General features: G+C 44.7%; 1 protein-coding gene across 7 annotated transcripts in view; it reads left to right on the plus strand.

Moving 5' to 3' along the window:
• Positions 1 to 27,334, plus strand: part of FLRT1 (fibronectin leucine rich transmembrane protein 1) — a 330,213-nt gene that overhangs the window by 172,805 nt on the left and 130,074 nt on the right. The window contains exon 1 of one of the 7 annotated variants that reach the window (XM_056527243.1): positions 3,584 to 3,605. The exons of the other annotated variants lie outside the window; for them this stretch is intronic. The gene's annotated coding sequence lies outside the window, so the exon portion shown is untranslated. Of the gene's footprint in view, positions 1 to 3,583; positions 3,606 to 27,334 lie in introns of those variants that run through there. 7 annotated transcript variants of the gene reach the window in all.

Here is a 27,334-nt window from a genome sequence, read left to right on the forward strand (position 1 = left end):
TTGGACATAATGTCACACTAAACTCCAAAAATGGGCTGGACAAAATTATTGGCCCCCTTTTAAAATTGAGGATAAATAAGATTGTTTCACTGCATCACCAATTCTACTTTGCAGTGACATTAGTCATTTTACCCCAAAATCCACGGCGAAACGGAAAAATAATCATTGTGCGACAAAATCAAAGAAAAAAACGCCATTTTGTAAATTTTGGGGGCTTCCGTTTCTATGCAGTACATATTGTGGTAAAAATGACATCTTATCATTATTCTGTAGGTCCATACGGTTAAAATTGTACCCTACAGGTTTAATTTTATCGTACTTCTGGAAAAAATCATAACTACATGCAGGAAAATTTATACGTTTAAAAATGTCCTCTTCTGACCCCTATTTTATTTTTCCACGTACAGTACGGTATTAATGATATATTTTTATAGTTCGGACATTTATGCATGCGGCAATACCACATATGTTTATTTTTATTTACACTGTTTTTTTAATGGGAAAAGGGGGGTGATTCAAACTTTTATTAGGGAAGGGGTTAAATGATCTTTATTAACACTTTTTTTTAAACTTTTTTTTTGCAGTGTTATAGCTCCCATTTGGACCTATAACACTGCACACACTGATCTTTTACACAGATCACTGGCGTGTATTAACACACCTGTGATCAGTGTTTTTGGCGCTTGACTGCTCCTGCCTGGATCTCAGGCACGGAGCAGTCATTCGCCGATCGGACACCGAGGAGGCAGGTAAGGTCCCTCCCGGTGTCCTGTACACAGTTTTTTTAATGGGAAAAGGGGGGTGATTCAAACTTTTATTAGGGAAGGGGTTAAATGATCTTTATTAACACTTTTTTTTAAACTTTTTTTTTTTGCAGTGTTATAGCTCCCATTTGGACCTATAACACTGCACACACTGATCTTTTACACAGATCACTGGCGTGTATTAACACACCTGTGATCAGTGTTTTTGGCGCTTGACTGCTCCTGCCTGGATCTCAGGCACGGAGCAGTCATTCGCCGATCGGACACCGAGGAGGCAGGTAAGGTCCCTCCTGGTGTCCTGTAAGCTGTTCGGGACGCCACGATTTCACCGCGGTGGTCCCTAACAGCCCGACTGAGTAGCCGGGATAATTTCACTTTCGCTTCAGACGCGGCGGTCAGCGGTGATCGCCGCGTCTGAAGGGTTAATACAGGGCATCACCGCGATCGGTATTAGCCGCGGGTCCCGGCCATTGATGGCAGTCGGGATCGACCCGATATGACGCGGGGCATATCACAGGAGCCGGCGGAGGACTTAAATATACGTCCTTCATCGTTAAGGGGTTAAACTCACCTGGGGCAAGTAACAGGTGTGGGCAATATAAAAATTGCACCTGAAAGCAGATAAAAAGGAGAGATGTTCACTTAGTCTTTGCATTGTGTGTCTGTGTGTGCCACACTAAGCATGGACACCAGAAAGAGGAGAAGAGAACTGTTTGGGAACTTGAGAATGAGAACCAAAATAGTGGAAAAATATGGCACTGTAGCTAATTTCCCTGGGCATGAACAGAAGATAAACATTTATGAAAGGTGTCAACGCAGGATAGTCCGGATGGTGGATAAGCAGCCCCAAACAAGTTCCAAAGATATTCAAGCTGCCCTGTAGGCTCAGGGAGCATCAGTGTCAGCATGAACTATCAGTCGACATTTAAATGAAATGAAAAGCTATAGCAGGAGACTTAGGAGGACCCCACTGCTGACACAGACATAAAAAAAACAAGACTACATTTTTCCAACATGAGTAAGCGAAAATCCTTCTGGGAAAATGTCTTGTGGACAGATGAGACCAAGATAGAGCTTTTTAGTAAAGCACATCATTCTACTGTTTACCAAAAATGGAATGAGGCCTACAAAGAAAAAAAAGAACACAGTACCTACCGTGAAATATGGTGGAGATTAAATGATGTTTTCGGGTTGGTTTTCTGCCTCTGGCACTGGGTGTCTTGAATATGTGCAAGGCATCATGAAATCTGAGAATTACCAATGGATTTTGGGTCACACTGAACAACCCAGTGTCAGAAAGCTGGGTTTGCGTCCGAGATCTTGGGTCTTCCAGCAGGACAATGACCCCAAACATAAGTTAAAAAAAGCACCCAGAAATGGATGGCAACAAAGCACTGGAGAGTTCTGAAGTGGCCAGCAATGAGTCCAGATCTAAATCCCATTGAACACCTGTGGAGAGATCTTAAAATGGCTGTTGGGAAAAGGCGCCTTCCAATAAGAGAGACCTGGAGCAGTTTGCAAAGGAAGAGTGGTCCAACATTCCGGCTGAGAGGTGCAAGAAGCTTATTGATGGTTATAGGAAGCCACTGATTTCAGTTATTTTTTCCAAAGGGTGTGCAAACAAATATTAAGTTAAGGGTGCCAATAATTTTGTCCAGCCAATTTTTGGAGTTTGGTGTGATATTATGTGTAATTTGTTTTTCTTTTAGTTCCAAAACACACAAAGGGAATAAACATGTGTATAGCAAAACATGTGTTACTGCAATCCTTTTCTGTGAGAAATACTTCATTTTCTTAAAAAATTCCAAATGGTGCCAACATTCACGGCCATGACTTTACTTCCTTTTTTCAATTATTAAAAGTAGCTTGGTTATTTTACAAAATGATTTACATCTTGTTGCCACTATTTCATTATAGATTACAAGCTATTGTGAACAGGACTTTCATAGTTTGAAAAAATAGCTTTGCATGCAGAGCGGTTTTTCTCTCAAATATACCGTAGAATCTGCAGATGTGAACTGAGTCTTAATGAAGCGATAATGACAATGCAGTTACTAATGAACAAAAGCCCTGCAAATGTTTTTTTCTATATTAATTCATTGAAATTAAATTAGAGGTACATTAATAATACATAAATTAATTTATTTTATTCTGTTCTTGGCCTCCTGAATATATTTGTCCAATGTTATTAATTGAGCCGCGGGCCTGTTTATGCATTGAAAACATAACATTTGCCTGCTAATTTTTCAGCTTAGCCAGAAACATATGGTGGCACAGACTGCCTTGTAACCAAAGGGGTATGATATATATTTCATTAATATTTTTCATTATATTCCCTTATGGCACTTTACTGATGAGAAGATATAATTCTGAACTAGAAAGTTGAGAGACATAGTTTATACAGAATAACAAGAAATGATATTAGTATTTTATTACAGATTCCTTAGCGCTTACCAGGCAAGAATACAATTTGATAGCAGTTGTATGATAATAGGATCGTAGAGGTTGAAGTTGCAGATGAGACCTTATGTTTTGAGTCCCACAGGGCCTCCTGACACATAAAACAGCAGCAGCAGGGGAAGGAGATGCTGGAGAGGCACATTGGCACAATGATAGTAATTGATGCGGCCTGACACTAACAATGATTATCTTCATTATTGTACAGTACATACTATAGATCCTGTACATCATATATGTTGATTTGTGGCATTATTGACAGTTAGATGGGGGTCATCACACAGCTATTTTTTTTTAGTGAACTATGAGCAACAAGCCATTGCCCTATGCGACCCCCATCTGTATTCATGAGATTGCTGAATGCTAAGACTGTTGCAGACCAATGTAAGTATCCTACTGTTGCAGACCAATATAAGTACCACATACTGCATACATCATCTAACACACAAAAGTGTTATTTTATTTCTTAAGGACATAAGAAATACAGTTTCCAGCACATATTTGATTTTATGTTCAATGTAAACTACCGTATTTTTCGCCCTATAGGACGCACCGGCGTATAAGACGCACCCAATTTATAGGTGCAAAATCTAAAAAAATTAAGATTTTGAACCCAATAGTGGTCTTCAACCTGCGGACCTCCAGATGTTGCAAAACTACAACTCCCAGCATGCCCGGACAGCCATTGGCTGTCTGGGCATGCTGGGAGTTGTAGTTTTGCAACATCTGGAGGTCCGCAGATTAAAGACCACTGCATAGGAGGTAATACTCACGTGTCCCCGCCGCTCCAGACCCGTCACCGCTGCCCTTGATGTCGCTCTATCGCTGTCGCCGCGCCCCCGTCGCTCCGGAACGTCTCTGCTGCCGGCCGGGTATCCTCGCTCTCCGTTGCCGCCATCACGACGTTACGCAAGCCGACGCATGTATGCGACGACGTGATGACGAGGAAGGAGAGCGCCGGCCATACAGGGGATCCCTGAACGGAGAAGACACCGAGGAGGCAGGTAAGGTCCCTCCCGGTGTCCTGTAAGCACTAACCCGGCTATTCAGTCGGGCTGTTCGGGACCGCCGCGGTGAAATCTCAGCGGTCCCGAACAGCCCGACTGAGCAGCCGGGTTAGTGTCACTTTCCCTTCAGACGCGGCGGTCAGCTTTGATCGCCGCGTCTGAAGGGTTAATACAGGGCATCACCGCGATCGGTGATGTCCTGTATTAGCCGCTGGTCCCGGCCGCATGGACCGCCGCGATAGGGGTGTATTCGCAGTATAAGACGCACCGACTTTTTCCCTCCAGTTTTGGGGAAGAAAAAGTGCGTCTTATACGGCGAAAAATACGGTAAATGATTGAACTCAGCAAAAAAATCTGCAGCATCAAACATGCGCAGGATACTGTTCGTGTGAATAGACCCTTACAGAGAATTACATTAGTTATTATTGTAGATATGATTGTCCCAGGGCGCTGTATATATAATAAGAGGTAAAATACATATTGTAACACAAATACAATAAACATGAAACATTAAATGACAGGCTAGTCCTATAAAGGGGGAAAATGGCCCTGAGCGGCATTGGCCATATTCGAATCCGCAATATTTCGCGAATATATAGATGAATATTCGTCCTATATTCACGAATTTTGTGTATTCGTTATATTCGCATATGTGAATATATGCAAATTAACGTATTCGAGGAAGAAAACAGTGAGGGGGTTGGCAACTTTACTATTGGCTGCTAGGGATGTTGTTGATAACCTCTGACAAGTGTATTTGCATCATTCTAACTGGCCCACAAGTGAAAAGAAGGAATATGCGAATATTCACATATGCGATTATACGCATATGCGAATATTCACATATGCGAATATGCGGAAAACTAATATTCACAATTTCGAATATATAGCGAATATTTTTGCAATATTCGCGAATTTGGGATACTCACGATAAAAATTCGAAATGCGAGTATTGGCACCCAACAGGGAAGGTGACTTCTTTTATTACTTGTGCACAGGTCTCACACTGGCTGCCAGCATCCCTTGACATGACATTCAATGGGACTTAAAGGGGTATTCCAGGCCAAAACTTTTTTTTTATATATCAACTAGCTCCGGAAAGTTAAACAGATTTGTAAATTACTTCTATTAAAAAATCTTAATCCTTCCAATAGTTATTAGCTTCTGAAGTTGAGTTGTTGTTTTCTGTCCAACTGCTCTCTGATGACTCACGTCCCGGGAGCTGTGCAGTTCCTATGGGGATATTCTCCCATCATGCACAGCTCCCGGGACATGACATCATCATTGAGCAGTTAGACAGAAAACTTCAGAAGCTAATAACTATTGGAAGGATTAAGATTTTTTATTGGAAGTCATTTACAAATCTGTTTTCCAGAGCCAGTTGATGTATATAAAGAAAAGGTTTTGCCTGGAATACCCCTTTAAAGGGGTACTCCGGTGAAAACCTTTTTTCTTTTAAATCAACTGGTGGCAGAAAGTTAATCATATTTGTAAATTACTTCTATTAAACAATCTTAATCCTTCCTGTACTGATTAGCTGCTGAATACTACAGAGGAAATTCTTTTCTTTTTGGAATGCTCTCTGATGACATCACGAGCACAGTTCTCTCTGCTGACGTTATTATAATAATAACACTTTATTTATTGTTATCCTTAGTGGGATTTGAACCCAGTTTCCAAAATGGGGTCACATGTGGGGGGGGGGGGAGCACTGTTCTGGCACTATGGGGGCTTTGTAAACACACATGGCCTTCAATTTGGGACACATTCTCTCTCCAAAATCCTAATGGCGCTCCTTCTCTTCTGAGCATTGTAGTGTACCCGTTCTTACTCTGAAGAAATGGGGTTACAAATTTTGTGGGGCTTTTTTCCTATTCTCCCTTGTGAAAATGAAAAATTTTGGGTAACACCAGCATTTTATTTTTATTTGTTTTTTTCATTTTCACATCCAACTTTAACGAAAATTCGTCAAACACATGTGGGGTGTTAGGGCTCACTATACCCCTTGTTACATTCCATGAGGAGTGTAGTTTCCAAAATGGCTTTATTGTTTTACGTTTATGTCACAACCGCTGTAAAATCAGCCACCCCTATGCAAATCACCAATTTAGGCCTCAAATGTACATGGTGCGCTCTCACTCCTGAGCCTTGTTGTGCGACCGCAGATCACTTTAAACCCACATATGGGGTATTTCCGTACTCAGGAGAAATTGCGTTACAAATTGTGGGGGTCTTGAAAATAAAAAGTATTGGGCAACACCAGCATGTTAGTGTAAAAAAAAAATTTACACTAACATGCTGGTGTAGACCCCAACTTTACCTTTTCCTAAGGGGTAGAAGGAGAAAAAGACCCCCACAATGTGTAACGCAATTTCTCGCGAGTACGTAAATACCGTAAATGTGGCCCTAAATTTTTTCCTTGAAATACAACAGGGCTCCAAAGCGAGAGAGCGCCATGCGTATTTGAGGCCTATTTTGGGGATTTGCATCCGCCACCAAAATACCCTACGGCAGTGTTTCCCAAACAGGGTGTCTCCACCTGTTGCAAAACTACCAGCATGCCTTGACAGTCAGTGGCTGTCGGACAATACTGGGAGTTGTTGTTTTTCAACAGCTGGAGGCTCTGTTTTGGAAACAGTGCCGTACAGGTTTTTTTTTTTTTATTGGGGGGGGGACTGTGTAGTGTTTTACTTTTTATTTTGTGTAGTGTTTTTAGGGTACATTCACACAGGCGGGTTTACAGTGAGTTTGTCGCTGGGAGTTTGAGCTGTAAACCCGCCCGTGTGAAAAAATGTGCCTCCAGCTGTTGCATAACTACAATCCCCAGCATGCACAGACTACCAAAGGGCATGCTGGGAGTTGTAGTTGGAACTCCACCTGTTGCAAATCCCTTTGGCTGTGCATGCTGAGAGATCTTGCAAAGGAACAGCAGGAGGTGAACAGGCCTCACCTCCTGCTGTATCCTTTCGCCTGCACCGCCGGGACCATCGCCGCTGCTGCCACCAAGACCCCCACCGGACCAGGGAATGGTAGGAGACCCCCGCCCATGCCGATCTGCGCCCCAATCTCCGCCCAGCAGGACAGTGATTGTGTGGTGGCATACACCATACACATACACACACTCACACAGTGTAAACATGTACATATTACACACACACACACAATATTATATATATATATATATATATATATACAGAAAAAAAAGGATGACCACAGCACTCCAGAGTAAAAAAAATAAAAAGTGGCTTTTATTCCATGAACAGGCAAGTGAGAGACGTTGCACTTGCTTGTTCATGGAATAAAGGTGCCTTTTTATTTTTGATATTCTGGAGTGCTGTGGTCATCCTTTTGTTTCTGTATCCTTTTGGACCCGGGACTGGGGTCTCAGAGACCTGCCTGCCCCATATTTACTTAATTTGCTGTTTTGGAGGTGCTGCTATATATATATATATATATATATATATATATATATATATTATATACACACACACACACACACATAAATAACACACACATTTACTCTTGCTTATGTAGGTGAGTGCAGTAGATGGATCCATCAGACTGTGTTCTTATCATGATTGCAGACATCCTCCTGCACCCGCTCGTCCGGACTGTGTCGCAGTAGGAGGAGCTGCACAGTGTGTCAGTGCAGTACCTTGTGTTAAGGGAGCATAGGATTTTTTTTTAACATGCACTAGCCGCTAGGAGAACAATGTTGCTGCCACACCGTGCTCCATAAGTGCTGTGAGACCCTTCTCTCCTGTACCCCATCCCCTACACACACTGTTCACTACATGAGCTTACCTGAGCTCCTAAATACTTCTGAATACAGAACTGGCGTCTCTACGCCCACACAGATTGCTGCCCCGCAGGCAGGAAGTGTCAGTGGAACCATACACTTTTTTTTTCCATATTGATCACTGACAAAAGTACTTGTAAGAAGTTTCACATATTATTATTTTTTTAACAGAGACCCTTCTAACAAACAGAAAAGCCCTTTACTAAATAACTTCCTACATTTTTATATTACTTTGATACTGTTTTAACTTCCAGCCTCTGAAATAAGCAGAGCTTGTGAACATTGGTTGCTGGATTTACTTGAATATATATTATATACAAAAAAGTGTCTTTGCCAACAAGAGGCTGGTATATATAAACACATAAAGCAATAAAATACAGGGAATAGTGGAGTAGGCATTTATACAGTGCACAAGAGACTGTTACTATTTATTTACTCCTATTAGACTCCAGAGGCTGCCTGGGCAACTTTATACTAGAGATATGTGTATATAGCATTTGGCACCATGGACAGTTCCTCCAGCCAGGTGAACTCTGAGGACATCTTGAGCAGGAAAATGTTTCCAGATCATGCCTGAAAATGAGAACCTTTGCGTTCCTATAACTGACACTCCCTATGAGGTAGAGGTTGGGACTGCCAGTGGGCGAGGCGAATGCAGAATCCAGACAACTGCATAAATAGCACAGTGTCTACTGTGGTTAAACAGAAGATATTTAAGGGATTAGCTTGATAAATAGAAGCACGTTTATGGAGCAGGAACTTGACCTGGAATAAATTAGCAGGGTGTAACAGTAACATTTGCGGTGTGCGTGTGTATAGATATATATTACAGAGTGGGTGCCCAGAAAGACATTAAAATAAATGGTGATGGCTGTTTAGTCATGCAGAGATTTGACTTCTGCAGCTTTCTTTCCCACTCGCACCCCTCACTCAACACTGATCCCTTGGAGGAAAGCCCAGGAAAGCAGCATTTTTACTGAGTCACCGAAAAATACAAAATAAATAAATGTGCTTCTCAAAAAAAAAAAAAAATGGGTTGCTGAAAACAAGAAGCTGAATACACAATCCTATTATCAAGTTCACTTTTAAGGTAAAAGCATACCGATCAAACCTATCAATCAATACTTCTCATTTCCTAGATCTACTTCCGTGGACTTGTTTAATGTATTTAACATTGAATATTTCAGTTTGGTTTAGGGTGAGATGTAAATTGTTGTTTAACCACATTGCAAAGTGCATAATTACAGGGAATACGACAACTTAGTATTATAGGTGCCTAGAGGTGTAGCTAAAGTTTCTCACATAAGGGAGTACACTCCTCAAACTTTTATAAATATTGTATATAACAGGGTTTTGGGGGTGTCCACATGTGTCTCTGGGGTCCCTTACCCTGGTTACCTTATTGTGCTCGACAGGCTAATCCTGAGCCTCCGCTTCTTGGGAGCTGGGGTACATATCTGCAGCAGTGCCTTCACCCAGCGGACCATCAAGGATAGGGATGTGGTGTTCCACTGGGAACATTTTAGATACAATGAGACTGACACAGCCTAACTTGAACTAACTTTATACGGCAAGATAAGAGGAACAACAATGCATAATATAACACAATAAGAAATGGTATAACACTAAGTCAGGCAAAGCAATGCGGATATAGGTTTTCCTTACCACCCACATGCACACCTGTGGCCTAGGCTGATCTTCACCCTAACTACTGTTGGTTCACATAGAACAGATGGGGCCCTTACAAATTCATGTTCAGCAGTGTCTATGGAATTAGGCTGAACTCTGTAAATGTCCATCAAGGCCTTTGCTCCGAGTAAGAATACAAGGTGCCCTGTTATGGGACAGGGAAGAGGCTTTGGGATTACCCTCACACAGCCTGTAAAAAGGTCAGTCCAGTTTCAGGTTCTCTTACTGCTCGTGCAGGCTGTCTGGAATCAGCTGTTATTTCTCCAACTTGCCAGCAGGCTTCTCTCAGCTGCTGTCCTCTTTGAAGCAGATTATTAACCTCTTCCCAGCAACTCTTCTTAGCTGTCTCTGCTGCACTCTGGGAAAAAGACTGGGCATATCTCTTAAGATGGCTGCAGTCACGTGATCCAAAAACTCCACCTTCATACTTTTAGTTTCCACGTTTTTGCCTGTGGTCGGGAAACCGCATACGGCCGAAAACGAAGCCGACCGGAGGCTGCGGTTCACTCCGGTTGGCTCATAGAGATACATTAAATATGGTTCCCGAATACGGCTGAGTGCGGGCGCCGCGATTAAGCCCCGCCCCCTCCTCCCAACCGTATACGGGAGCCGTATTTAACAAAACATGGTGTGAACCCAGCCTAATGAGGTAAACTACACTGCTCAAAAAAGGGAACACAAACGTCACAATGTAACGCCAAGTCAATTACACTGTGAAATCACACTGTCCACTCAGCAAGAAGCAACACTGATTGACAATCAATTTCACATGCTGTTGTGCAAATAGAACAGGTGGAAGTGATAGGCAATTAGCAAGACACCCCCCAATAAAGGAGTGGTTCTGCAGGTGGTGACCACAGACCACTTCTCAGTTCCTATGCTTCCTGGCTGATGTTTTGGTCACTTTTGAATGCTGGTGGTACTTTTACTCTAGTGGTAGCATGAGACCGAGTCTAAAACTCACACAAGTGGCTCATGTAGTGCATCTCATCCAGGATGGCACATCAATGCAAGCTTTGGCAAGAAGATTTGCTGTGTCTGTCAGCATAGTGTCCAGAGCATGGAGGCGCTACCAGGAGACAGGCCAGTACATCAGGAGAAGTGGAGGAGGGCAACAACCCAGCAGCAGGAACGCTACCTCTGCCTTTGTTCAAGGAGGAGCACTGCAAGAGCCCTGCAAAATGGTCAGAATCAGACTCCATGAGGGTGGTATGAGGGCCCGACATCCATAGGTGGGGGATGTGCTTACAGCCCAACACCGTGCAGGACGTTTTACATTTGCCAGAGAACACCAAGATTGGAAAATTCATCACTGGTGCCCTGTGCTCTTCACAGATGAAAGCAGGTTCACACTGAGCACATGTGACAGACGTGAGGCGAGTCTGAAGACGCAGTGGAGAATGTTCTGCTGCCTGCAACATCCTCCAGCATGACCAGTTTGGTGGTGGGTCAGTAATGATGTAGGGTGGCATTTCTTTGGGGGGGCCGCACAGCCCTCTGTGCTTGCCAGAGGTAGCCTGACTGCCATTAGGTACCGAAATGAGATCCTCAGACACCTTGTGAGACCATATGCTGGTGAGGTTGGCCCTGGGTTCCTTCTAATGCAAGACAATGCTAGACCTCATGTGGCTGGAGTGTGTCAGCAGTTCCTGCAAGAGGAAGGCATTGATGATATGGACTGGCCCGTCTGCTCCCCAGACCTTAATCTGATTGAGCACATCTGGGACATCATGTCTCGCTCCATCCACCAATGCCACATTGCACCACAGACTGTCCAGGAGTTGGCAGATGCCACCTCATCAGGGGCATGCCCAGGCATTGTAGGGAGGTCATACGGGCATGTGGAGGCCACACACACTAGTGAGCCTCATTTTGACTTGTTTTAAGGACATTACATCAATGTTGGATCAGCCTGTAGTGTGGTTTTCCACTTTGATTTTGAGTGTGACTCCATATCCAGACCTCCATGGGTTGATAAATTTGATTTCCATTGATAATTGTTGTGTGATTTTGTTGTCAGCACATTCAACTATGTAAAGACAAAAGAATTTCATATCAGATCTAGGATGTGTTATCCTAGTGTTCCCTTTATTTTTTTGAACAGTCTATGTAAAGGGACCTGTCTACTTTCTGAAGCAACATAACTACCTAATGGGTGGGGGACAGACCTACCTACTCTTTCCCAACCCACTTATTTAGCCACTCTATTATTACTGTACAGAGTGTTATAGGTTCAGGAAAAGTGCGGAGCCTAAAATGTTTGTCTGGCAGGTTCTGTGGAGACAAGTTGTGAAAGGAAGAAGTTGTCATGATGGTCTGGGTCGGAAGGAGAAGAAAAAGGAAAGTGAACGACTCCGATCAGAGAAGACATCACCTGATGTTACTGTATGTAATCACTTTTATGGTCTGCAGAGCCTGTGTAGAGCTAATATCTACCACTATATGGTCACTGTATTGGGGGAATATTTCCTCTTTGTATACTGGTAATATTGGTCTCAGTATACAGGATTAGGTCAGTAACAGTATGACGGTAATATGTATAGTGATAATATTCCTCCTTGTATACTGGTATTTTTGGTAGTATTGCAAATATGTGGAAATCCATGTATTTGCGGGCACCGAGCAGGTGAATTTTTCATGCATTTAACCCTGTATCGGGCAAGCAGGGCCAGACTGACTTCCCCCTTTATTTTTATAACGCCGGAATGAGGTGCAGACTGACGGGAGGAGCGGACACAGACTTGCATGAAATGCAAGTCTGCACCTGACACTGGCACTCAGGGTGTATGGAGGGGGATCCTGACTCAAGCCCGCTTCATACCCGGTGGCCCCTGGTCGCCACTAATAGTCTTGCATGTGGCAATTGCTGTGGGCAGCTATTTACCCTTTAGATTGTCGCTGTCAAAGTTGACAGCGGTGACCAAAGGGACCTTTTAACCATCCCTGGTGGTCCAGTGGGGTGGATCGCCCCCCTGCAGTGCAATAGCGGAGGGGTGATCCACTGTGTATGTAGCCGGAGGGCTTACCTCTGCATTCATTGCTGCCCCCATGGATCTGCATTTGATTGAGCCTGCCTTGATCAGGCTCAACAAAATGAACACAGATCAATGGAGTTCAATAGGACTGTAATGATCTGTATAACCTATTAGAAAAAGACAAAAAGAGAGGGACCGCGCCTCGTGTATTACCCAAGACAATGGGGTGGGACTGAAGGAGTGGCTGGATTGCACCAGCCTTGCGGATGGCCACTCACCTTACTGAAGTAAAAATGCGCTTATCACCCCTGAATCGAGGTATAGTGATAGTAGTTAAGATGGAGGTGAACTGCGAAGCCCGAATGGTCACAGGGCTGGAACGTCCAGTCCTGTTAAGTGTAGTGGATAAGGGGAAAAAATTGACCCATGCATTAGGCGCTGTTCGGATTTCCAATATAAATAAGATCCAGATCTAAACGTAGCATTAAAGTACAGGTACTATGTTTATTTAGCACACCAATGATGCGTTTCGGAGGTGGAACCCTCCTTCCTCAGATTGGCATCTGAGGAAGGAGGGTGCCACCTCCGAAACGCTTCATTGGTGTGCTAAATAAACATAGTACCTCATGCTACATTTAGATCTGGATCTTATTTATATTGGAAATCTGAACAGTGCCTGATGCATGGGTCAATTTTTTCCCTTATCCACTTCTTGATCTGTATAAGGAATCTAATGATTCCTCCTTATAAAGTGTATGAAAAAAAAAGTTTTTAATAATGTTTTTAAAAACCCATTAACCCCTTCCATATTAAAAGTTCATATCACCCCCCCCCCCCCCTTTTCCCATTTTCCATATAAAAATATGTAAATTGTATAAAAATTAACATATTTAGTATTGGCGCATTCATAATTGTCCAAACTATTAAAATATAACATTATGTATCCCAGAGGGTCAATGGCGTTAACATAAAAAAATACCAAATCAAATAATTGCATTTTTTATGTTTATAACATCATATAGAAACATAGAATGTGTCGTCAGATAAGAACCATTTGGCCCATCTAGTCTGCCCAATAATCTGAATCCTATCAATAGTCCCTGGTCCTATCTTATATGAAGGATAGCCTTATACCTATCCCATGCATGTTTAAACTCCTTCACTGTATTTGCAGCTACCACTTCTGCAGGAAGGCTATTCCATGCATCCACTACTTTATCAGTAAAGTAATACTTCCTGATATTACTTTTAAACCTTTGCCCCTCTATTTTAAAACTATGTCCTCTTGTGGTAGTTTTCTTCTTTCAAATATGCTCTCCTCCATTACCATGTTGATTCCCTTTATGTTTTTAAAAGTTTCACATCCCCTCTCTCTCTTCTTTCTTACAAGCTATACATGTTAAGGTCCTTTAATCTTTCCTGGTAAGTTTTATCCTGCAATCCATGTACTTGTTTAGTAACTCCTCTCTGAGCTCTCTAGAGTATATTTGTGATCATGGCAATAAATAAAAGACAGATAAAAGTACTTAGCGTCTCTAGGACTCTACTGCTTCAACTCGCCGTCCCTTCTGACACTGAGTACAAACCTGAAAGACGTTCCTTAACCAACACAAGACCACTAATACCTACTGTGTAAACTTAGGTATATGTGTAGGGCGCAGTCAACTAACAGCGGGTGAACTGTGCCCATAACCGCGAATGAGGGCACACCTATAGTGGGCATACCCTATAATAATGAAAGCTAGTGATGAAGAAAAGAAATAAAGGAGGGAGGGCTGAGTCCTGAAGTTTGCCGCCCGTTAAATAATCCATGTTCCCCCCACAAATCCAGCCTTGCCAGGCTTTACACTTGTGGTCATGGCAATAAAGAAAAGACGTACTTAGCGTCCCTAGGACCCGACTGCTTCAACTTGCCGTCCCTTCTGACACTGAATACAAACCTGAAAGACATTCCTTAACCAACACAAGACCACTAATACCTACTGCAAAAACTTTGATGGCGCCCTACGCATATACCTAACAGCGGTTGAACTGTGCCCATAACCACAAACGAGGGCACGCCCATAGTTGGCAAAAATTACACTGCTAGGTTAGAGTAAATCAATATTCTTTATTGTGCATTACATAACCAAGAATGTAAAGACATCTGCCATTTCCAATTGGGGGTTTGGAATATAAGTTGCGTATACCGCTGAATTCCACCTGCCGAGTTTCTTGAGAATGTGCACCAGGACCTTATGCTTTGAGGCCGCTGATGCCGCTCCTATGCAAAACGAATGCCCTGAGTAACTAAGCAGAATCCTAATTAGCGAATATGACTAACAAACAGCAAGGTGGTCAGTGGGACTGAATCAAATGGGAGTAGAGGGCCGAGCTCCAGTTGCCCGCTTAACACTTGTATCCACTTGGTCAGTACCCTAACCGGACACCACTCGTTACCTGATGGATAGTAGCGAACTACCGTACCTTGCCTGCATGTCTTAGTTACAGTAATGGTAAGTTCTACACACCCTTCGATGATCTGTAGTTGTGACTTAGTGAGAAATGGCTACTTGTTTGATGCACATGAGAATTCGCCTGGCCTCAGAAAGCCATAGAAAGCAAGGTAACTTGGATACAATGTGCACCGAAAGGTGGGGAGTCTAGGAGTGTCGACATTGCCCTGAACATGTCTCCCATGATAGGTAACCGGGCCGACACTGGTGGGGCTCTATTGACACTCATACCTTTGAGAGCCGCCTTTACCACATGTGCTGACAGTTTACAGGGTCTACTGGGAAAACAGATAAAATGATGATTCTGAATACCAAAGAGATGAAGTTTAACTGTGTTATGTGATAGTTTGAGGTCAGAGGGGCAAAAACCAATGAACTATAGAATGGTGGTAATATTGAAAGTCAGGGACAAACAGTGCCTGGACAGGAAAGATTGATATAACTTCATCGCAGCTGAGTATGCCATTCTGGTGCTTGGGGCTAATGAATCTGCCACTAATGACCCTGCTTTCTCAGAGTATCCTCTTAATCCAGTGTCAACACCTGATCTGGAGGAAACAGGGTGCTTACTGGCGTGACCTGGAAAAAGACGCTAAAATTAGCTCTGGATGGGTCAGCAGCTACGTTGCAATTACCAGAGATGTGTTGACAGAAAAAATTTAAGTTATAATGTAACGAGAGCCACACCAACCTGCTAACAAACCGCATTACCTGAGAGGCCTTGGACCTGTCTTTGTTGACTAACTCTACTGTTGCCATGTTTTCACAAATAAAAACCACTGTGGAATTGGCCCATGTAGCCCCCCAAACATGTGCGGCTGCAACAATTGGATATATCTCGAACAAGGCCAAAGTGCGGCTGAAACCTGGAATCGCCAAAACCTCTGGAGGCCATTGACCAGCCATCCAGTGATTCTGAAAAATATCAGCGAAACCTTGTGCAGCCACAGTATCCATGTACACTTTTGGGGACTCGTCGTTCACTTCTGGTAAGAACATTGAAATTCCATTCCACTGACTGAAATACTGCTGCCACATGTGTAAGTCAGCAAGGGCTTCGGAATCAAGACACACCTGACTGTTAGGGTTGGGTGCGTCCGGCAGTAACATCAATAACCTAGAGACAAAGGACTTGCCTTATGGTATAATGGGCATTGCAAATGCCAGTATACCTAACAAGCTTTGTAGCTCGGCTTTGGTTGTGACCTGCGTCCTCGTGAATTTTTGTAATGTCTCCTTTATTCTGGACAATTTATCTGCCGGCAGACTCGCCTGCATTATGACTGTGTCCGGGACTATGCCCAGAAATGCAAGTCTGAACATGGGACCTTTTTTGGCGGCACCGGTACACCCACAAAGCCGAATAGGGGCCTCAAAGCTGTGAGACTCCCAGGGGAACAAAAGTTAGATTTTATTTCCATCATTTACACTTTCAAAATAACAGGAAAAACTAAAAAATTGTGTCTGCAAAAGTTTGGGCACCCTGCAGAATTTAAAGCATGCACTGCCCCCTTTGCAAAGCTGAGACCTGCCAGTGTCATGGATTGTTCTCAATCATCATCTGGGAAGACCAGGTGATGTCAATCTCAAAGGTTTTAAATGCCCAGACTCATCTGACCTTGCCCCAACAACCAGCACGGGTTCTTCTAAGCAGTTGTCTAGAAATCTGAAACTGAAAATAGTTGACGCTCACAAAGCTTTAGAAGGCTATAAGAAGATAGCAAAACGTTTTCAGATGTCAATATCCTCTGTTTGGAATGTAATTAAGAAATGGCAGTCATCAGGAACAGTGGAAGTTAAAGCAAGATCTGGAAGACCAAGAAAAATATCAGACAGAACAGCTCGCAGGATTGTGAGAAAAACAACCACGTTTGACTGCACAATCCCTCCAGAAATATCTGGCAGACACTGGAGTTGTGGTACACTATTCCACTACAAAGAGATACTTGTACAAATATGGTCTTCATGGAAGAGTCATCAGAAGAAAACCTCTTCTACGTCCTCACCACAAAAATCAGCGTTTGAACTTTGCAAATGAACATATAGCCAAGCCTGATGCATTTTGGAAACAAGTTCTGTGGACCGATGAGGTTAAAATTTAACTTTTTGCCGGAGTGAGCAAAGGTTCGTTTGGAGAAGAAGGGGAACAGAATTTAATGAAAAGAACCTCTGTCCAACTGTTAAGCATGGGGGTGGATCAATCATGCTTTGGGGTTGTATTGCAGCCAGTGGCACAGGGAACATCTCACGAGTAGAAGGAAAAATTGATTCAATAAAATTTCAGCAAATTTTGGATGCTAACTTGATGCCATCTGTGAAAAAGCTGAAGTTAAAGAGAGGATGGCTTCTACAAATGGATAATGATCCTAAACAAACCTCGAAATCCATGGGGGATTACATCAAGAGGCGTAAACTGAAGGTTTTGCCATGGCCTTCACAATCTCCTGACCTCAACATAATTGAAAATCTATGGATATACCATAAAAGAGCAGTGCCTGACAGACAGCCCAGAAATCTCAAAGAACTGGAAAACTTTTGTAAGGGAGAATGGGCAAAGATACCTCAAACAAGAATTGAAAGACTCTTGGCTGGCTACAAAAAGCATTTACAAGCTGTGATACTTGCCAAAGGGGGCAGTACAAGATATTAACTCTGCAGGGTGCCCAAACTTTTGCAGATGCCATTTTTTTGTTATTTTGAAAGTGTAAATGATGGAAATAAAATTAACTTTTGTTGACATATTATAAGAATGTCTAATCTGAAATTTGATGCCTTTTGGAGATTTTTCCATCATTCCTTGGCTTCTCTATGCACATTAATACAAATTTTTACCATGGGTGCCCAAACTTTTGATCCCTACTGTATTGGATTGCTTGTGTGTGAACAGTTTTATGTTCCCTGGCCAGGGAAAAGTTAATGCCTCTGGCTTTTTCAGCCAATAGCTCCTAGGGTGTGTCTATTTATAGTTAGCCCAGCCTAGCCTCAGGGCTGGTGATTGACTTTATTATATCCTGACTTGCTAAGATGCTGGACATGCTGCATGGAGCTCTTGGTGAAACACTTTGAGCTTTTAATCTACTATTTCTGTTATCATGCACTTTGTATTTTCTGGTTTTAGCCTATGTTAGGTGGCATGCTGCCGCTGCCTCCCCCATTCCCGGCTTTATAATTACCTGTTCCCAGTGCCCGGGGTCCGATCTACTTCTGTCTCCAGCGCCGTCCTCCTAAGCTGTCACTGTGCGCAATGACGGTGATGTCGCGTTGAGGACGTCACTCGTCATTGCGCTGTGCAGCGGTCAGCATAACACAGGACGCACAGGAGCCAGAAATAGCGTGGACCCAGGGAACAGGTAATTATAAAACGGGATGGGGGAGGGGATGGGGGAGGCAATGGGGCAGCGGCCGGGACGGTGCGGCGTGGTGGTGGGTGCGGTGGTGGGAGGTGTGGCGCTGTGCGGGGGCGGGGCATTATCGGATTATTGGCAAGGTAATTGCCGATAACATCCAAAATCGTGAATATAAGCCGATAATATCGGCCAAACCGATAATCGGGCGATCCCTACTTCCTACCTTTAAGTCTCCTGAAATCATTATTCCTAAATTCCTTTCCTCAGATACTGAGGTCAGGACTGTGTCAAATATTCTATATTCTGCCCTTGAGTTTTTACGCCCCAGGTGCATTATCTTGCACTTATACACATAAAATTTCAGTTGCCAGAGTTCTGACTATTCTTCTAGTTTGCCTAAATCCTTTTCCATTTGGTATATCCCTCCCAGAAAAAATGAAGTAAAAAGTGTTCAAAAAGTTCGAGCAATACCAAAATGGCACTGATACAAACAGCAAATTACGGCCCAAAAAATGAGCCATCATACAGCCCAGTATACGGAGGCCTTGAGCTGTGTAAGGGGACCTAAAATTTCTGATGGCAGCCCTGCACACAGTGTGCAAGACATTTTTTTTTTTTTTGTATCAGGATAACCCCTTTAACAGTATAATAGTTGTTCTAGATTAAATGGGGGTGTCATAATAACAATAGTTTGCTGTTGGTGCTCTGCTGTCTCTTTGCATTTGGACACAGCCCATCTGTTTCTCCCTTGCAATACAGCAAACTGCCTGCTTTCCTCGCTATCTACAGACTGTGTAAGCTACCCTCCAAGTATGCTCTCCCAACTTTCCACACTGTTGTGTATAACCACCTCCCCCTTCCTACTGCTATGATTTTATATTAAGGACCATATGATGTGGCTTAATACATGCTGTAAACAAACTGTCACGATGCCGGCTGGCAGGTAGTGGATCCTCTGTGCCAGAGAGGGATTGGCGTGGACCGTGCTAGTGGACCGGTTCTAAGCCACTACTGGTTTTCACCAGAGCCCGCCGCAAAGCGGGATGGTCTTGCTGCGGCGGTAGTGACCAGGTCGTATCCACTAGCAACGGCTCACCTCTCTGGCTGCTGAAGATAGGCGCGGTACAAGGGAGTAGGCAAAAGCAAGGTCGGACGTAGCAGAAGGTCGGGGCAGGCAGCAAGGATCGTAGTCAGGGGCAACGGCAGAAGGTCTGGAAACACAGGCAAGGAACACACAAGGAACGCTTTCACTGGCACTAAGGCAACAAGATCCGGCAAGGGAGTGCAGGGGAAGTGAGGTGATATAGGGAAGTGCACAGGTGAACACACTAATTGGGACCACTGCGCCAATCAGCGGCGCAGTGGCCCTTTAAATCGCAGAGACCCGGCGCGCGCGCGCCCTAGGGAGCGGGGCCGCGCGCGCCGGGACAGAACAGACGGAGAGCGAGTCAGGTAGGGGAGCCGGGGTGCGCATCGCGAGCGGGCGCTACCCGCATCGCGAATCGCATCCCGGCTGGAGGCGGTATCGCAGCGCCCCGGGTCAGAGGACGTGACCGGAGCGCTGCCGCGGGGAGAGTGAAGCGAGCGCTCCGGGGAGGAGCGGGGACCCGGAGCGCTCGGCGTAACAGTACCCCCCCCCTTGGGTCTCCCCCTCTTCTTGGAGCCTGAGAACCTGAGGAGCAGACTTTTGTCTAGGATGTTGTCCTCAGGTTCCCAGGATCTCTCTTCAGGACCACAACCCTCCCAGTCCACTAAAAAAAAATTTTTCCCTCTGACCTTTTTGGCAGCTAAAATTTCTTTGACCGAGAAGATGTCCGAGGAGCCAGAAACAGGAGTGGGAGGAACAGATTTGGGAGAAAAACGGTTGAGGATGAGTGGTTTGAGAAGAGAGACGTGAAAGGCATTAGGGATACGAAGAGAGGGAGGAAGAAGAAGTTTATAAGAGACAGGATTAATTTGACACAAAATTTTGAAAGGACCAAGATAGCGTGGTCCCAACTTGTAGCTAGGGACACGGAAGCGGACATATTTAGCGGAGAGCCATACCTTGTCTCCAGGGGAAAAAACGGGGGGAGCTCTTCTTTTCTTATCCGCGAACTTCTTCATGCGTGATGAAGCCTGTAAGAGAGAATTTTGGGTCTCTCTCCATATGATGGAAAGGTCACGAGAAATTTCATCCACAGCGGGCAGACCAGAGGGCAAGGGAGTAGGGAGGGGGGGAAGAGGGTGACGGCCGTACACCACGAAAAATGGGGATTTGGAGGAAGACTCAGAGACCCTGAAGTTATACGAGAATTCGGCCCATGGGAGGAGATCTGCCCAGTCATCCTGGCGGGAGGAAACAAAATGTCGCAAATAATCACCCAAGATCTGGTTAATCCTTTCTACTTGTCCATTGGACTGGGGATGATATGCAGAAGAAAAATTTAATTTAATCTTGAGTTGTTTACAGAGAGCCTTCCAGAATTTAGACACGAATTGGACGCCTCTATCCGAGACAATCTGCGTAGGCAACCCGTGAAGACGAAAAATGTGTACAAAAAATTGTTTAGCCAACTGAGGCGCAGAAGGAAGACCAGGAAGAGGGATGAAATGTGCCATTTTGGAGAATCGATCAACGACCACCCAAATAACAGTGTTGCCACGGGAAGGGGGTAAATCAGTAATAAAATCCATACCAATCAGAGACCAAGGCTGTTCGGGGACAGGCAGAGGATGAAGAAAACCAGCGGGCTTCTGGCGAGGAGTCTTATCCCGGGCACAGATAGTGCAGGCTCGCACAAAGTCCACAACATCCGTCTCCAGAGTCGGCCACCAATAGAAGCGGGAGATGAGTTGCACAGATTTCTTGATACCCGCATGACCTGCGAGATGGGAGGAGTGGCCCCATTTGAGGATTCCGAGGCGTTGGCGAGGAGAAACAAAGGTCTTTCCTGGAGGAGTCTGCCTGATGGAGGCAGGAGAAGTGGAGATCAGGCAGTCAGGTGGAATGATGTGTTGCGGAGAGAGTTCAACTTCTGAGGCATCCGAGGAACGAGAGAGAGCATCGGCCCTAATGTTCTTATCGGCAGGACGAAAGTGAATCTCAAAATTAAATCGGGCAAAGAACAGAGACCACCGGGCCTGGCGAGGATTCAGCCGTTGGGCAGACTGGAGGTAGGAGAGGTTCTTGTGGTCGGTGTAGATAATAACAGGAGAACTTGATCCCTCCAGCAGATGCCTCCATTCCTCAAGTGCTAATTTGATGGCTAGAAGCTCTCGATCCCCGATGGAGTAGTTCCTCTCCGCTGGAGAGAAGGTCCTAGAGAAAAAACCACAAGTGACAGCATGCCCGGAAGAATTTTTTTGTAGAAGAACAGCTCCAGCTCCCACTGAGGAGGCATCAACCTCCAATAGGAAGGGTTTGGAAGGGTCAGGTCTGGAGAGGACGGGAGCCGAAGAAAAGGCAGACTTGAGTCGTTTAAAGGCGTCTACTGCTTGAGGAGGCCAGGACTTGGGGTCAGCATTTTTTTTGGTTAAAGCCACGATAGGAGCCACAATGGTAGAAAAATGTGGAATAAATTGCCTGTAATAATTGGCGAACCCCAAAAAGCGTTGGATAGCACGGAGTCCGGAGGGGCGTGGCCAATCTAAGACGGCAGAGAGTTTGTCTGGATCCATCTGTAGTCCCTGGCCAGAGACCAAATATCCTAGAAAAGGAAGAGATTGGCATTCAAACAGACATTTCTCAATTTTGGCATAGAGTTGGTTGTCACGAAGTCTCTGAAGAACCATACGGACATGCTGGCGGTGTTCTTCTAGATTGGCAGAAAAAATTAGGATATCGTCCAGATATACAACAACACAGGAGTATAACAAATCACGAAAAATTTCATTGACAAAGTCTTGGAAGACGGCAGGGGCGTTGCACAGTCCAAAGGGCATGACCAGATACTCAAAGTGTCCATCTCTGGTGTTAAATGCCGTTTTCCACTCGTCCCCCTCTCTGATGCGGATGAGGTTATAGGCGCCTCTTAAGTCCAATTTAGTGAAGATGTGGGCACCTTGGAGGCGATCAAAGAGTTCAGAGATGAGGGGTAAGGGGTAGCGGTTCTTAACCGTGATTTTATTAAGACCGCGGTAGTCAATGCAAGGACGTAGGGAGCCATCTTTTTTGGACACAAAGAAAAATCCGGCTCCGGCAGGAGAGGAGGATTTACGGATAAAGCCCTTTTTTAGATTCTCCTGGACGTATTCGGACATGGCAAGAGTCTCTGGGGCAGAGAGAGGATAAATTCTGCCCCGGGGTGGAGTAGTGCCCGGGAGGAGGTCGATAGGGCAATCATAAGGCCTGTGAGGAGGTAGAGTCTCAGCTTGTTTTTTGCAGAAAACATCCGCGAAGTCCATATAGGCCTTAGGGAGACCGGTTACTGGAGGAACCACAGAGTTACGGCAAGGGTTACTGGGAACCGGTTTTAGACAGTTCTTGGAACAAGAGGACCCCCAACTCTTGATCTCCCCAGTGGACCAATCCAGGGTAGGGGAATGAAGTTGAAGCCAGGGAAGTCCAAGGAGAATTTCCGAGGTGCAATTGGGGAGGACCAAAAGTTCAATCCTCTCATGATGAGATCCGATGCTCATAAGAAGGGGCTCCGTGCGGAAACGTATGGTACAGTCCAATCTTTCATTATTTACACAATTGATGTAGAGGGGTCTGGCGAGACTGGTCACCGGGATGTTGAACCTGTTGACGAGAGAGGCCAAAATAAAATTTCCTGCAGATCCTGAGTCCAAGAAGGCCACTGTAGCGAAGGAGAAGGCAGAGGCAGACATCCGCACAGGCACAGTAAGACGTGGAGAAGCAGAGTAGACATCAAGGACTGTCTCACCATTGTGCGGAGTCAGCGTACGTCTTTCCAGGCGAGGAGGACGGATAGGACAATCTCTCAGGAAGTGTTCGGTACTAGCACAGTACAGGCAGAGGTTCTCCATACGGCGTCGTGTCCTCTCTTGAGGTGTCAGGCGAGACCGGTCGACCTGCATAGCCTCCACGGCGGGAGGCACAGGAACAGATTGCAGGGGACCAGAGGAGAGAGGAGCCGAGGAGAAGAAACGCCTCGTGCGAACAGAGTCCATATCTTGGCGGAGTTCCTGACGCCTTTCGGAAAAACGCATGTCAATGCGAGTGGCTAGGTGAATAAGTTCATGTAGATTAGCAGGAATTTCTCGTGCGGCCAGAACATCTTTAATGTTGCTGGATAGGCCTTTTTTGAAGGTCGCGCAGAGGGCCTCATTATTCCAGGACAATTCTGAAGCAAGAGTACGGAATTGTACGGCATACTCGCCAACGGAAGAATTACCCTGGACCAGGTTCAACAGGGCAGTCTCAGCAGAAGAGGCTCGGGCAGGTTCCTCAAAGACACTTCGGATTTCCGAGAAGAAGGAGTGTACAGAGGCAGTGACGGGGTCATTGCGGTCCCAGAGCGGTGTGGCCCATGACAGGGCTTTTCCGGACAGAAGGCTGACTACGAAAGCCACCTTAGACCTTTCAGTGGGAAACAGGTCCGACATCATCTCCAGATGCAGGGAACATTGGGAAAGAAAGCCACGGCAAAACTTAGAGTCCCCATCAAATTTATCCGGCAAGGATAAGCGTATCCCAGGAGCGGCCACTCGCTGCGGAGGAGGTGCAGGAGCTGGCGGAGGAGATGACTGCTGAAGCTGTGGTAGTAACTGTTGTAGCATAACGGTCAGTTGAGACAGCTGTTGGCCTTGTTGCGCTATCTGTTGTGACTGCTGGGCGACCACCGTGGTGAGGTCAGCGACAACTGGCAGAGGAACTTCAGCGGGATCCATGGCCGGATCTACTGTCACGATGCCGGCTGGCAGGTAGTGGATCCTCTGTGCCAGAGAGGGATTGGCGTGGACCGTGCTAGTGGACCGGTTCTAAGCCACTACTGGTTTTCACCAGAGCCCGCCGCAAAGCGGGATGGTCTTGCTGCGGCGGTAGTGACCAGGTCGTATCCACTAGCAACGGCTCACCTCTCTGGCTGCTGAAGATAGGCGCGGTACAAGGGAGTAGGCAAAAGCAAGGTCGGACGTAGCAGAAGGTCGGGGCAGGCAGCAAGGATCGTAGTCAGGGGCAACGGCAGAAGGTCTGGAAACACAGGCAAGGAACACACAAGGAACGCTTTCACTGGCACTAAGGCAACAAGATCCGGCAAGGGAGTGCAGGGGAAGTGAGGTGATATAGGGAAGTGCACAGGTGAACACACTAATTGGGACCACTGCGCCAATCAGCGGCGCAGTGGCCCTTTAAATCGCAGAGACCCGGCGCGCGCGCGCCCTAGGGAGCGGGGCCGCGCGCGCCGGGACAGAACAGACGGAGAGCGAGTCAGGTAGGGGAGCCGGGGTGCGCATCGCGAGCGGGTGCTACCCGCATCGCGAATCGCATCCCGGCTGGCAGCGGAATCGCAGCGCCCCGGGTCAGAGGACGTGACCGGAGCGCTGCCGCGGGGAGAGTGAAGCGAGCGCTCCGGGGAGGAGCGGGGACCCGGAGCGCTCGGCGTAACACAAACTTTGATTGATAATTTTTTAGCAAGGCAAAATAACACGATCAGCCAACAAACAAGCATCTACTGATGGTTCATCAGCTGATTGCTGCCTCTATTTCTGGGCAATACAGGGCTCTAAAATTGAAAGGAGGGAGGAACATAGAAGGGACCCCTTGAGAAACATACACAACTCTTAGATTTTGGATTTTTCTTATGTCTGTCTGAGATACATAGCTAGGTGAATACCTTACACAGACCCCACAGTAGAAAAATAGTAGGACATTTTAATTAAGAATATTTAGAATGTTACTTATATTTACATTCAGGAAACAATATTAATTATCATTATTAATAATAATAATAATAATAATAATAATAAACTTAGCTGCTGAATACTACAGAGGAAATTCTTTTCTTTTTGGAACACAGCGCTGTCTGCTGACATCATGACCACAGTGCTCTCTGCTGACACCTCTATACATTTTAAGAACTGTCCAGAGTAGGAGAAAATCCTGATACATACAGAAAAATGTTTACTAGTAAAAGTGCCAATATTGCATTTCACAACTAATCTGGTTAATGTTCTTTCCACATCTTCTGTAAAAGAAAAAATAAGTATGTAACTCTGGCATAAATAATGAAACTTGGAGGATGATCACCCAGCATTTAATCCTTCATAACAGATACACAAATCACTAAACCACTAAAACACATTTATGTATTTATTTATTTAAATGTTAAAAATTATTCAATGCTTTGACCACCAGAATAAAAAAAAAAAAAAAAACGTACTACAGTAACACAAATTAACATGCAGACTGACATTCACAGCAATAAAAAATCAGGTGGACAGACCCAGACCATCAAAATTAATATCACAACAAAGAATCAGTATGTGCAAAATTAAGTATGGTGGTTGAAGGGAAGGTAGGAAAAAGGGGTAGAAGGGGAAGGGAGCTGGGAAAGGGGGAGGGCCTTATCTTAATACTGTATACCCTAAACTGATACCCTCCAAACCACCCTAATCCGAGGCAGAGTAATTGCCATTGAAAGGGTGGCCCTGCATCAGATCCCACCCCTATTGCTCCTATCCAATCCCAGAGCACTAGACAAAAAGGAAAAGACTCTAAAAATGAATATCGTCATAGCATTACAAGTTTGTAGTGTGGATTGTAACTTCCTGTTTTCCTATTCTATAAATACAAATACTCAGGACCTATAGACAGCTATGGAGATAATTAAATATTCAAAAAGTTACAAAAGTATACATAAAAAAAAGTCCCATGTAAGACAGAGAAATAATGCATATAATTCCATAGTCAAGGTAACAACTCTCTGTGATTAGACAGAAGATTTAAGAACCATTACATAACTGTACATAGTTCAATAGAACTCCAATATATGAATCGTTATTATGGAGAACATGTACCAGAAAGATCAGCTTCAACAGACAACTCCTACTCATACGATTTCAAGTGGAGATACAGGCGCCAATGCGTTTGAAGGTCCAAGCTCATTACCAAAAATGACAACTGTGAGGTAATGGCTGATAGTATACCATGATGCAAAAGCTGCGGGGGAGACCAGTGTGCGACTGCGCAAGAGGTGCGCCCATGGTGATTCCCAAGCAAGTGATACGTCACTGCTCCACTAAACATAGTGCTGGGTTAAAGCCATCAATCACCTATCTAACATCATCAAAATGCTCACGAACAATGCTGGTGACGCATGTCAAGAAGGTGCCGATCACCTGATGTTGGCAAGTTACCATCACTTGACCAGGATTTTTCTTGATCACGTGTTCGAGTAATGAGATATGACTCATCTACATCAAGTAAGACTATGCCCATGTCTACTGACAAGCAGAGGCATAGGTTAACATTACGTGATCAGCACCTTCTTATGGCCACTTGATGTGCTCCTGACACTCAATCCATCATCCCTGTGTAAAGTAATGCCTTTGACTGCGGATAGGCTGATTGGGGGGGGGGGGGTGGAAATGTATTCACGGACAGATAACTTGTACACTAAGAGGAGTTATTCAAATGCAGTGATTTTTTAGATGCACAATCCCAGGTATGACACAAACAAATGTTTATTCAACAGCTTAATGTTTTCGCTTCATGAAACATGAAATCATAAAATTATTTATTCAAAAGGAACATAAATTATTATTTTATTTCATGGTATGAATTTTTCTAGATCAAGCTGAGGGGAAAACATTTTTTATCACATTTGTTACTTTGTTGCTCCTGTTTTAAGACACCT

This window comes from Hyla sarda, chromosome 6 (assembly GCF_029499605.1).
Source record: "Hyla sarda isolate aHylSar1 chromosome 6, aHylSar1.hap1, whole genome shotgun sequence".
Taxonomy (NCBI): Eukaryota; Metazoa; Chordata; class Amphibia; order Anura; family Hylidae; genus Hyla; species Hyla sarda.